This window comes from Liolophura sinensis, chromosome 6 (genome assembly GCF_032854445.1).
Source record: "Liolophura sinensis isolate JHLJ2023 chromosome 6, CUHK_Ljap_v2, whole genome shotgun sequence".
Taxonomy (NCBI): Eukaryota; Metazoa; Mollusca; class Polyplacophora; order Chitonida; family Chitonidae; genus Liolophura; species Liolophura sinensis.
Window position 1 is genome coordinate 67,854,710 of NC_088300.1, and position 14,227 is coordinate 67,868,936.

A 14,227-nucleotide genomic window follows, 5' to 3' on the forward strand; every position below is an offset into this window, starting at 1 on the left:
TTTATGCATAGTTTTAAGTGGTCTATTTAGGGATAAATACTTTGATTTTTAGAACTCTTTTCCTTTAAGAGCATGAGCTATATACTTTTATAATAATGAGCCTCAATGTGAGGCGACTTGAACATTGCAGGATGCCACAACTATATTCCAAATTTGAGCTTCAACAATTTATGGGATAAGGATGTTTTTTTTAAAAGGGTTCTTTCCTTCAATTCCAGATAACATCAACAGTACATTCAATATTTCATTCCACCAGAGCATAAGCATATATATATAAGGAATCAACCAAAGAATGGATTATTGATGTGTTCATAGCTTCCAGAATTTCAAAAACACAAATACCTGGGCACATGTGTGACATTAGAAGATAGAAAGCCTGTAGTATAAGCTCTAAAATGTCAACAGCATCAACCATACCTTCGCCATTACAAAGTATCTGCCACTGATTTCTTTAATCAACACAAAAAATAACAGCTCTTCATTTGTCTGTAGTAAATGTAAGCAATGGTGTGTTTTCATTTTTTTTTCTGTTATCATAATCAAAGACACATGCACTGTTTATAGTAACAATACACATGCACTGTTTATTGGACACAAAAAATTCATAATGAGCTGTATTTTCTTCAGTGAAAAGTCCAACACTAAACTAAAATAATCCTGCATCAATTTTTTCAGAAGACTATCACACAACACTTAAACATTAAAGTTAGCTATGTTTAAAAGCATGTTTACAAAGAATCTGGAATTTTCAAGGGAATCTGTCAACCAGTATTGATTAGAAATGAAAGCAAAGAATTACTGTTAAAAATTCCGAGATTCCCAAATAACATGCAAAATATTCATAAAACTTTCCCAGGAAATAAGACTGGCAGGATAAATCCGGGAAAACTTTCATCTCATTTCATTGTTACGTTATGCTAAAAAAAAAAAAAAAAAAAAAATAACTAGTGCAAGATCACACCAGCCTTTGAATAAAATTTACATGCAATCTTGTGTTTCCTGATAGGATAAGCATACATGTAAAATCCCATCTGCCAGCTCACAATATGCAAATACTGACCAAACACGACTAAGCAGATCGTATTGTTTGAATTCGCTTCATATAGAGTACATCAAATCCCTTGACACGCCGCTGACACCACTTCAATATTTCCTGTTTACCAACACAGTGAAAAGTTCTGACAATTAATTCTAGGCCGAGAGTACTAGGTGCACTTCTGATTATCTCTGCGCCATCAGGCCTTGTATGGGGACTATATGTCAGTCCTCTCCAGGGAATATATACAGAATTATTCAAACCATTGCCTGTCTGCTTGAGTACAAAAAGAAACAGTATCCATGCAGTTACAGGGCAGGGCTGTGTTTACAGAGTGTTAATGACTTATATGAAATAAATAGCTACAAAATATCAACCGTGGATCTGGCCTAATTACGCTCATGCGGGAACAAGTATCCATGAGTGATAAGGACTGGCAGCCATATTGAAAACAGTTGAAGTGATAATGGTGTACAGCACTAGAACAGTTAATACATTTGTCTGAAAAAGCGCAGCGACTTCCATGATTCACCCGTAGAACTGACAAAATCGCTGTACTTCAAAAAATAATTAACTCAGTGCATGAGGAAATGTACAATTTAATAACGTTAAAATGCCTACTGTTGGGGATGTTAGAAACAAATAATGCACCATACACACAATGTAATATGAGGAAAAAATATGCATATGTCTCAATGTTCCCACAGTTCATCGCACCCACAATAGTTCAGTACATTACAAACTGGTTATTTTAGTCATTATGTTTTGTATTTTTTATTCAAGTAAGCAGGTGTTCTACATGCAACTAACGCCTGCACATCACCAATGCATATATAACAAAGAGAGGCTAAGTTTTTGAGTACTGTTTTAAAGCACGTACATAATATAGTACATGTGCAATCACGAAACTGGTGTCTTCAGGCTAAACAGTTTGCACAATCAAATGCATTTCAGAAAAAAAAAAAAAAAAAATCCTAATAACTGTCTGTTTTTCAGACCTATAATTTCTTACGACAACAGAGCATCAGAGTTACCTCATAAACATTCGACTTCCAAAACCACACATACATGTACACATGTTTAACACACACATATATCCAACCCACCCCAGCACCGCAATTCTTTTCTGACACCTATAAACTGGAATGGTACCATAGCTGAAATCTGAAACACTGCTGGGAAAAAACATGAATGTTTTGAACTTAAACAAACCATTCATGCTTTGATTAACTATATGTCAGGCTTTCCAAGTTAAGTCTGTTGCATGCATATCAAAATACTATCTGTAGCTGGTATATATGCACAGGTAAATTGCCAGGGCAAGCTTTCACAACAATGTTGCCTTAGGACTTAGCCACATGGGAACAGTGTTGTCATGGGACTTTAATCAACCTCTCAGTTTGCAATGTTGCCATGATGCTTTGCCGCAGTAGACTTCTCCATCAATATTACCACGCAGTACAACTTGCCTCTGAAGCATCAGAACAAGCACAGAAACTATAACTGTGTTCTTCCCCAAAATCATCTTCATAATAGGCTGTAGGTATATTGTATCACTGACAGCAATAGGCTCAATATTGCTGATTACACATTATGCATTTAAGGTTTGTTGTTGTAAGATGTAATGCACTACATTAAAATAAACAGTATATTAAACTTACCTTATTTCTATCAACCTTCTGTTACGAGTCTCTATCTATAAAATACAATATACGCAGACTTTATAACAACTAAAATGAACAGAGGATAAGATAATTACATTTTTAAATAACAGAAGTAATATTCAACTCCAATTGCTTTGCACATGAAATAATGTTCTTTCATTTTCATCTTCTTAATATTCTGACAGCTTAAGGTCTTTTAAATACATTCAAATGTCCCACTGCAAAACTGACATGAAACATACAAGACGCTGTGAAAAAAGAATAACTGATACTTCATAGATCATGTCCAAAAACACTTGTTATCCCTCATGCAAGCAACAACATATCAACAACATCATATTTAATCACAAATCCATCTACATGTTTCTTATATCTTGCTTGACCTTCGGCATAATCCGACGATAAAACACTGATAAAGACTGTTAATGTTAAGCTTACCTCCTCACATGCAGTCTCAGCTTGCAATAATCAAGATGTGAAGTCCTTAGTGCATCAGATTTTGATGCTGTTTTTTTGTTTTTGTGAGGTCAGCCCACCATACAGTTCCTTCTTTTCAACTTCAGACAATATCTTGAAGCTTGAGATAGGATGTTATGAATCAAACTCCTCTCTTAAGAAGTCAATTCCCCGTCTGAAAGCTCATCTTTGGCCTTGTCAACAATTATTTCTACTGATCTTTTGTAGAAGTAACTCCAACTTGCTCTTACATAAACATACACAAGTACAGATCCATTATCTTGAAGCCTTTCTTTGAGATAAGCGTGATGAATGTGTCTTCGCTTATAGTGAAGTGTCTTCACTTTTCAAAGATCCGGCAATAACCTGAAGCCTTTCTTTGAGATAAGCGTGATGAATGTGTCTTCGCTTATAGTGAAGTGTCTTCACTTTTCAAAGACCCGGCAATATGCAGATGTCGCAGATCCGTAATTATTTCTTCGGCATGCTCTTATTATCACTCCAACTTTACATACATAAACATGCTCAAGTATAGTTCCTTCTATCTTTAAATTGAAGCAAAATCTTAAAAGTTTCTCTTTAAAATGCAAGATGTGGATCAGTAACAATTTCCTTGAAAATGTTTTGCCATCGTATGATGTTATCCCCCTGTTCATATCATATCAGCTTGCTGTGTGAAGTGAGGTTGACATATACACAGGTTCATTTGGGATCCCGTTCTTCCCGAACGGGATCCCTATTGTAATTGTTCTGTTTTTTCTTATTATTATTTTTTTTTCACTGACTTTGTTAGCAAGGAAACTCCTACACCGTTCAACATAGAAGTCCCAAATTTTGCTCATGTATTCTGGTGGTGATTATCTCGGGACAAATTCTCCATTTTTTTTGTCACGTGGTTCGGCCGCCATATCAAATTTTGTGTAAAACCTTTAAAAATCTTCTTCTCTTCTTCAGAACCACTGAACCAATTGTTTTCAAATTTGACATGCAGCTAGAAGGTTACAAGATACAAAAAAGTTTGCAAAAATGGTTGACTTCCGGTCAAAACTCTGGAAGCTCGCCATTGGTCGAAGTTGTGACGTCACAAAAAGTTCTGAAATGTCAATTGTTGCCAACATATTCTGGTGTATCTTGAGCTGCTGATTCCGAATCTGCTTTGATTTTTTGCATATCTATGTAACTTTTTGAGATATAAGCAAAAAACTAAAAAAATTACGAAACTTCAATGACCTGTAACTCGAGAACTATGGGAGATAGAAATGTGCAACCTGTACCAAATAGTAGCCCAAGACTTGCTCTTTTGAGCACTCACCAACAGATTTGAGCTACGATCAATGGTTTTCTCGCTAGAAGCGTTTAAATGACAACACCGTTTTTTGTTTAGAAAAAGATGACAATCCTATTGCTTTAACATGGAGTTAGATGGGGACTGCACTGGGTTTATAGTATTTTACCTGCTGCTTTCGGCTGCACTATCCGTGATCTCCCGAAACGGTTGTAGGATGACATTCAGCTATACAGAACTCTATTAGATGGCGTAGAATTTTAACTACAACAGCAAACGACGAGGGCATGTAAAACTTAGCTTTGTTTTGTGCAGGCATTGTCTTCTGTACTATACGTTAACCAGGCCAGGGTGATTGACAGACATCGACACGTGCCCTGGTCCAGGTGTTGACTTTCTGACAACGGCATAGATATCAGTAGGGCATTGAGTCTGCATGGCAGGTTGCGGATTGAGACATGAAAGTGCAAACTTTGTTTTTTCTTTCTTTCTTTTCTCTTACTGCTGACGCCTGTCAGTCATGTCAGAGTTCGATCCCATCTTAGCCAATTTGTCAGGCGATGAAAATGTTGTCAATTTCAAGGTTTTAAGTAGGCTGCTAGGTATAGTTGGATGTTCTGACGACAAATCTGGTGGTTTTTTCCTTTCTCTGACACCCGGTTTTGTCGCCAATTGCCATGAAAGTGCAAAAAAGTGCAATTTTCGCTCATGTTTGGAGGTCAGGTGACACAAAACCGCTGCAGCTGTGGAGCTGAAAATGACTGAGTACAAAGGGCTATATGGGTACTGTAGGTGTGCGGAAAATCGTTGAACTGTCATAATAAATGTGGGAGTTGCAGGGCTTGAAAAATTGTCCAAAGACCGTCATGTTGCGATCAAAACGCGAAAAAGCGCCATTTTTCACAATATTTGGAGGTCTGGTGAGAGAAAACTTATACAGCTGTAAAGCTGAAAATCATTGAGTGCAAAGTCTTACACATGTACTCTATGTGTGCTAAAAATCTGTGATCTGTGTCAACAAACACAGGACATGCACGTTTTCAAAGAATGTCCTAAAGCAGATTTACCTCATTCGGCACGTTTACATAAACTTGCTGTTACAAGGGCTGTGTATTATTGGGTGGGGAAAACGTCATCGATCCGATCCGGAATCCCGGCTTAGGATCTCCACTTCGTAGATCCATTCTAGTTTACATTGTTTCTCCTCAGTAAGTTACCCATATTGCAATGGACTAACTGGTAACCACAACTGACTTTTGGAAATGTTACAAGACAATTCCTCAAACATTCGGTGATTCAACAGACTTTAATCTGTATTCATGTCGTCAGCCATGGTATCGACTGAATATTCAAAATTTCCAAAACACAATGCAGTATATTTTGAACTTCAAGGAAAACAGAATTTTTCTTGAGCCATATATTCCTGAGAAGCACGGTGATATTTTAAAAACATGCAATTACCAATGTTAACGATATCACATTAGACTGATGTCAACATTTTCAAGTATGAAATGGAAAGAAATCAACTGCACAAATTATTTGAAATGTCTTCATATTATTCTATGGAATTGATCAGCATATGAATATTTTTTAATTGGCTGGTTTGCACAGAAGCACCTTAAATTTTGCCATAAACTGCAACATTTGAGTTCTATTTTAATATCTGTAACATCAAACATCCATTTGTTTGCCATTAAAATTTTAAAACTTTTTACCAGATATCAACTCGAGAACAAAGAAATGTATAAAACAAAGAAATGTATAAAACAATGAAATGTATGTGAAGGATACATTTATTAATCAACATTTTTTGAAAATTCCAAACTGATTTCATTGTGGTAATTGTAGTACACCCATGGGATTTGTGCCTTCTACAGCTCTACAGGGCAGACTTCAAGACTCTTAAACATATAATGGAAATTTCACTGATTATATATATAAGTTTTAAATGCTTGCATAGCTCTAAAAAAAACTATAAACATGCCATCTTTGATAAATGATAAATACATGTACATTATCTAGCCAGAGAAATGTCAAAAGAATCAAAGAATCTCGACTGCTTTTACCTTATATACACATGCCCCAATTCCTCAACCTTTTCACACATGAAAGGGCAACTTTCAGAGCAATTTATGCGCATTTGGTTGGATTAACCAATTTCAGGGCTTCACAAAAATTATAATTTCGTAAGTCTACACTGAATATTACCTTCAGAATATGCTTGGATAAACACCTTGCAACCATGCGAATGGGTTGAAGAATTACAGTAAGCACTGTTTATATGTCTATATTCATGTATCTGTAATTTCAAACTGTTCAAACACATAACAAGGCTGCAAACAGAACACTGTGGAAAACAGTGCAGTTTCGTCTATAGTCAATTTCTTTTAGAGAGTCACCGATATTCAGCTGTGTATAAATCAGTCATTCTCACTACCAAAATAACCTTTAGTCAGTGACACGTACCAACATAAGCTTTACACACTGATGTTTGAAGATCACATTATTGCAAGATAAGTCCATAAGCTCGGTTTTGACGGCAAGAACCCATTGCCTCAGGTGACGTCATAATTATTAAGAAACCAGTGGCGTGCTGGACAATGGGCGGAGTTCAACGTGTTTTGACGAACATCAGTCATCTAAGCTGATATCGATGTTTCTGACATTGCCATATTTGAAATTGTTTACACATTTTAATAATATATAACCGTAACAAATGAATTTTATTTTTTGTAGTATATGATCTTGCCGCAGTATGATTTTTAACTCTTTTTAAAATAATTATGACGTCACCCAGGACAATGAGTTTTTGGTCTTGAAACTGAGCTGCTTCTGTTTAACATCATAAAGTAGAAGAGTTTGAAGTTGATTTTCTCATTGCCCTGGGTGACGTCATCATTATTTTAAAAACAGTGGCATGCTGGACAATGGACGTGGAGAGTATTATAAATTTGTTTTACAACAGGTGGACCAACATGCGGTCAGAACAAACTCCACGCAGTAACGCACCCTACACTACACTCTCAGCGAATACACTACGTTGTTTCCTGAAACAAAATTTCCTAACATCCAGCTTTAAAATTTCTCTTCTAACTTATCCATGTGTAGAGCTTGTGTTGTTACGTGTAACTGACAAAAGGAAATTTTGGTAGCGAGCAGCTAAAAACAGGCCACTCTTTAAAAGGAAATAGACTATAGTGAAAAACCTTCAACAAATTTAAGAGATGAATATGATTTATATGAGAATATACATTTAACATAGTACCGTGTTAAATCCCTCCAGTCTACATCTAAGACAATTACAGCGTTTGTTTTATTGCAATGCTCCAGACTGTTTCACTGATAGGTCTTCATGGCTAAAGGAAACCTACCAAAGACCACCAAGCACCTGAAAAACCTTCCAACTTCAGGCTGCAGACCATCTAATAGCAGCTCATGTTTCAAACTGGAACGTCCTGAATACAGTAGGTTGTGTGCTGTGTGACTCGGAATGGTACCAGGCTTTCAAAGCCTCATCTACAATAGCAGTATAAAAAGTCAGTCTTTCATTCCAGTAGACAACATTTGCCAGGAACTTTTTCCAGCAGGAATGAAGATTTAAAACTAGTCTAAAACATATACATTACAGTTCATCTAGTTCAACTAGATGTAGGTGTATGTAAATGTTCACAAATAATGCTACTCTGCCACAAGCAAATAAAAACACCACAGCCACTAAATAATCTATGTTAGAAAAAAAAAAAAGCCCCCCAAAAAAAACAAACAACAACATTAACTCAATCACACAATATTAATTGTGCCTAAAAGGAACAGCTGGCACATGTGTACAGGTATGGAAAGAAAACTCAAGTTATTTTTCCAATGACTATCTTAAAACACAGGCATTCAGAGCAATTATTTCAGAAGATTTCATTGTTGTCATTGTTTTGTTTTGTAAACCCCGATTTATTAAACGGTTGATTAGAATCCGTTCTTCAAAGTTTCTTGGCTACAAACTAAGTAAAAAAAACAACAGCAAAAAACACCTCTGTATTAAGGTGAGAGAACTGAGACACCATAGGGTCCATGTATGGATGTATTTAAACAAAATTAAAAAACCCCAATCCTTCTAGGATTTAATGGGATAATGATATAAGTGTTCCTCCGATCATTAGCCTGGAAGGTGCTTGGGAGTCTGCAGGGGATGAAGGGACTACCAGTACATTAGCATATCCATGGTCAGGCATCTCCACGGTGACGTCCGCACATATATACACACACACACTGTATAGGCACCACAAACTCTGTTTGATAAAGGTGAACTCACTGTTCCTCAAAGTGACCTGAAAGTACATGGATTTATTTATTCATTTCATTGGTGTTTTATGCCATACTCAAGAATGTTTCACTTAAGCGACGGCGGCCAGCATTATGGTGGGTGGAAAACCGGGCAGTGCTCGGGGGAAACCTGCAACCATCTGCAGGTTGCTGACCGACCTTCCCACGTACGGCTGGAGAGGAAGTCAGCATGAGCTGGACTTGAACTCACAGCGACCGCACTGGTGAGAGACAGCTGGGTCTTTCCGCTGTGCTAGCTCGCTAACCAACTGAGCCACAGAGGCCCCCTGAAAGTACATGGAAGCATTTAATGCACTACAAAGCACAAAGTTTCCAGACCCATGGCCCAAACATATGTTTCCCGTATTTTTTTTTTTTTTTTTTTTTTGTGCATGATGGCCATGGTGAAGAACAGTTTCATTGTAAATTGATTTATTTATTTGATTGGTGTTTTACACAGTACTCTCACTGCAAACTGACTGAGTTACCTTCAATAAATAAAGATATTATTATTATTATTATTATTATAAAAGAAAATACTTTTCAAGGATCTAATATCTTATGTTTCTAGGACATTCAAGAACAATTCATTTTAAATATAGCTACCTTCATGTGGAGATTAATGTAAACCTTTTTTGAACAGCTTGTTTACCCCTCTATTTACATCACAATGCAGTATATGACAACACTGAAAATATGAGTACTGTCATAAGCTAATCTGCCTTTCCAAAGTGACTGTATAAGACAACTGACAAAACTGGAGTAAAATGGTCTAAAAATAAAATAACAGAATTCAAACAATTGGCTTGTTTAATGCCATCCCTAAATGCCTTCAAAAAACTTCACTCAACTTGTGTCTCAGGTACACCCAGTTCAAACGCACACGCTTTCTGGCTTTATCACACAGAGTTTGCAGCTACGAGGATCAGGTACATGAAAAACAGCTTATACACATGTTCTCACTTTAGACTAAAAGCTTTACTTAATTTCATATAAATATATGTAGATATTTTGTTCCAGTTACATAAGCACAATGCTATATTCTACTGTTTACATAGTGCACAGAAGAATGATGACATGGAATTTGCAGGGATGTGAAAATGACTTGTGCTCTAGCTATGTTCTAATGATCTTCATTTAACTGTTTCGAATTTGATTTAAATATAATGTACATGAATTTAAAAAAAAAAGGTTTGGGGATGGTGTGAACATTATATAAAACTAGAACAAGAAGGAAGCTCCCTAATGGGAGATGGGGGTGAACATTATGGGGATGGTGTGAACATTATATAAAACTAAAACAAGAAGGAAGCTCCCTAATCCTCCCCCCCCCCCCAACTGATATACAAGTGAACAGATAGCAATAGATAGTCTGTAATTATATAGGTTACATGTACCAGAGATTTGACATAGAGATATACTGTATGAGGTCAACTAGGCAGGTAAATGTAGGTCATGTTAAGGTCAAGTTATGGCTTTCTAGATTCAGATAACTATAAAATCCAAGGCTAACTAATGCCAGCTGGTGAATTCTCACCTGTCCAATAGCAAGCTAGGACAAGGTGAGAACTTGCCCACAGAGATATCTATCGTTTATCACCTTTCAACGCTACAAACTATAAAGCCCCAGACGACAACAAAATTGCTGTTGATAACAACAGTGTCATACTGACATATATGTACCTGTATATATACACATGGAAATATAAAAGTAAATTACAACTGACCCAGTTGCGGTCAGTAAATACTGACCGCAACTGGGGCACTATAGTGATAAGTGGTCACTGTGTCGCTCAGCGAAGAATCGATGGGAAAATCTGACCTCTTTCTACAGGATAAAGGCGTTATGATTTAAGTCGACTGTACTGAGGGGACAGCTGGAGTGGCAATGATCGCCAGGAAAATAAATCATGTACCTGACACTCTTGACAAAGACTAACCCTCCAGGTTTATGCCAAATCTTTTTGAACCTGTGTTTAACGCAGTCAGTACAGTGAAATAGAGCTCAAGGACATTAAAACATAATTAAGGGATTGCTGAGGGTAGCGGTATAACAGTCCTGTAGTTGGTGGTATTCCATCTATGCTGGTCTTCTTGATCTACCTTTGAGGTGTGTAAAAGTGCACAAGCTTAGCACTGCCTTAGAGGAGTACAACATGAAAAAAAAAAGACAATGACAAAGATCAGAGGCATTATCACTCATGGTAACAAGGACTGAGAGAAACCCAGCACCGTGCTGATAAGTGCTTGAGTTTCAAGTTTACTGGACAGCTGACCTTAACAAAAAAAGCTTACCCAGACACCAGCGCCACTTTCCCCTACACTCACAATCACCTTGGGTGGATATGCATACAGAAAACTCCCTGTAATTATCGTACTCTATACATGTGTAGCTGTGCAAATTGACCAACCTATAGAGGTAAAAATTGGCTGGGTGACGTGATTTGTGGATGATTTGATATTTCCCTCTGTATGCCATCGAATCCTAACAATAAAAAAACCCATTTATACCTACACAAGTATCCAAAAATTCACTTTCTGTCAGATTTCCCAGCATTGTGGTCATAGGTCAGGTATCAGGGATAATCCGAACATATATATATATATATATATATATATATACATATGATCCAAATTCCTGTGACCACAAGGTAAAACCAAGTAGAATTTTCATATCCCATTCCTGATCAAAATGCTTAACTGAGACCAGTTTATTCTGGATTTTTCCTGAAGAAAGTAGACATTCAACACTTTTAACTCTCTCTCTCTCTCAAAAAAAAAGTCATTTTCATAGAACTCAGGCACATTAGGCTTGTCATTTTCATAGAACTCAGTCGAATTAGGCTTGTCATTTTCATAGAACTCAGTAACATTAAGTTTGACCCATAACGGTTTACACTTTATGCTGCCATGTCTGCTAAAGCATGTGTGGTCACCAATGAAAAGTTAACTGGGCATGCTCAACATTGTTTGTAAACACAGCAACTGCTGTGCTGAAACAACTCCCTATGAAGTGTTTCATACTGAAGGCCTAGGGTCATGCACTACTCCTTTGCCATATCCCCCTCAGGTGTAACAGATTGATGATCCCCCAGGACAAAACCAGTGCACCTGGACAAACCGCTCTCTCTCCCCACCCTCCTACCCCTTAAGCCCTGCCAAGGCAAAATTTCACTGGTTCTTGTAGGAATTCAACCAGACAAATGACTAATGCCTAACACTGGTGCCCCTGAAAACAGATTCTGACAACCGGGGTGACATCATGTGCATGTTTGACTGCATGTGACCCAACACGACCAGTTGGGCCGGAAAATGTGAGCCACAAAAATATGACTAATACCCTAACAGAATTTCTTTCACTGCATATGTTACAAAATCAAATGCACTTGAAATTTGCTCAAGGGGAAACAACTCAACCAAACAAAGCCTGAGCATGACTTCATTTTTAAGAAATTGACACATAGGATTGATATTCTTGACACCATTGACAAATTAAGAAGAGTTAGCGAGAAGCACTGGGAATTCCAGAGAGGGAATATCAGCATATTACAGAAATAGTCAAACCCCACAAAAGACTGTATTGCCAATTACTTGGTCACTTATTGATTATAGCGCTGGGTCCAGCAAATCCTTCAGTCACATCGAAGACGGGGCGGTTTCCTAGAAGCGGCAGGAGGCCACATGATGGAAACATTTTCTTGTCTGGCATTCCACGAGCCGAGCCGCAGCCAGCCATGGTGGCACTGAGAGGCCATCAAAAGCTTCCCGTGTCAGATGGTGTGAAAAATGAGTTTAATAATATCCATCCAATCCAGAAACCTGAGCATGCTTCACTGCACAGAGATACTGGCATACGATTTCTCCTGTGGCACACTTTCATTATCCGGCCCCAAGATAAAGGTATTCCCCGTTCAAAGCACGTTTCTACTTTACATGTACATCAATAAGATCAACATAACCATTACATTAACCCATTAATTATGCATGACGACTGTAACTTTCACAAAGACACCCGGCCAAATCAGCACGCATGTCAAATCCCAAAAACCTTCGTAAAAACATACGGCAATCACTCACTAACTTTAGTGATAAACAAAAAATGTTCACAGTGTAATATTCTATGTACACACACAACAAACTGATTAGTTTTCTGACGATGTAACAGAATACAATAGTACCACCTTTGCCTGTTGGCATTTTAATTACAGCATAGCCGTTTTATTAGTCCCTTAGAGCATATAAACATTCTGACATTCTCACAGTTTGACACTACTCTGCGTTACATACTCGGCTATCGCATGGCCAACAGTGTAACACATACTTAATACGCCCTGATCTGTGCTATTACATGAAACCGATTAATGCTATGCCATCGATTTTTTTTTTTTTTTGATTGTTGTTTTACGCCGTACTCAAGAATATTTCACTTATACGACGGCGGCCAGCATTATGGTGGGTGGAAACCGGGCAGAACCCGGGGGAAACCCACGACCATCCGCAGGTTGCTGACAGACCTTCCCACGTACGGCCGGAGAGGAAGCCAGCATAGGCTGGTCTTGAACTCACAGCGACCGCATTGGTGAGAGGCTTCTGGGTCACTACGCTGCGCTAGCGCGCTAACCGACTGAGCCACGGAGGCCCCCTATGCCATCGACACAGATATCATACAGGTGTTTGCCAGTGTATAGAAGATCACAGATAGCATATCAGTGGTAAAATCAGTTACCTTACAGATGCAAGATCACAGGGGTCATATAGGTAGAAGATCACAGATAGCACATCAGTGGTAAAATCAGTTACCTTACAGATGCAAGATCACAGAGGTCATATAGATAAAAGATCACAGATAGCATATCAGTGGTAAAATTGGTTACCTTACACATGCAAGATCACAGGGGTAAATCACAGATGTCATAACAGTGGTAAAATCAGTTACCTTACAGATGCAAGATCACTTGGGTCATATTGGTGAAGACCACAGACATCACAAGGGTGGTAAGACCAGATGTCACACTGAGGTGTGACTGATCTCATACTGACATATAAGATCACAGGTGTTATACAGGCATGTATCAGTGTATAGAAGGCCACAGATATTACATGGGTGGTAAGACCAAATGTCATACTGAGGTGAAGATCACAGGTGTTATACAGGCAGGCCACAGATATCATATGGTTGGTAAGGCCAGATGTCATACTGAGGTGTAAGATAACAGGTGTCATACAAGCCTGTTCTAGTGTATAGAAGGCCACAGATATCACATGGGTGGTAAGGCCAGATGTCATACTGAGGTGTAAGATCACAGGTGTTATACAGGCATTTGCCAGTGTATAGAAGACCACAAATATCATATGGGTGGTAAGGCCAGATGTTATACCGAGGTGTAAGATCAAAGGTGCCATGCACGTAAAAGACAATAATTGTCATAAAGGTGTGTGCCATTATATAGACGACCACCTGAATCACAT

General features: G+C 38.0%; 1 protein-coding gene across 4 annotated transcripts in view; it reads right to left on the reverse strand.

Annotated features, from left to right (window-relative positions):
• The window catches only part of LOC135469048 (uncharacterized), a 102,418-nt gene that overhangs the window by 55,662 nt on the left and 32,529 nt on the right, over positions 1-14,227 (reverse strand). For 3 of the 4 annotated variants that reach the window (XR_010444278.1, XM_064747569.1, XM_064747567.1), the window contains one exon: positions 6,217-8,763. The exons of the other annotated variant lie outside the window; for it this stretch is intronic. The gene's annotated coding sequence lies outside the window, so the exon portion shown is untranslated. Of the gene's footprint in view, positions 1-6,216; positions 8,764-14,227 lie in introns of those variants that run through there. 4 annotated transcript variants of the gene reach the window in all.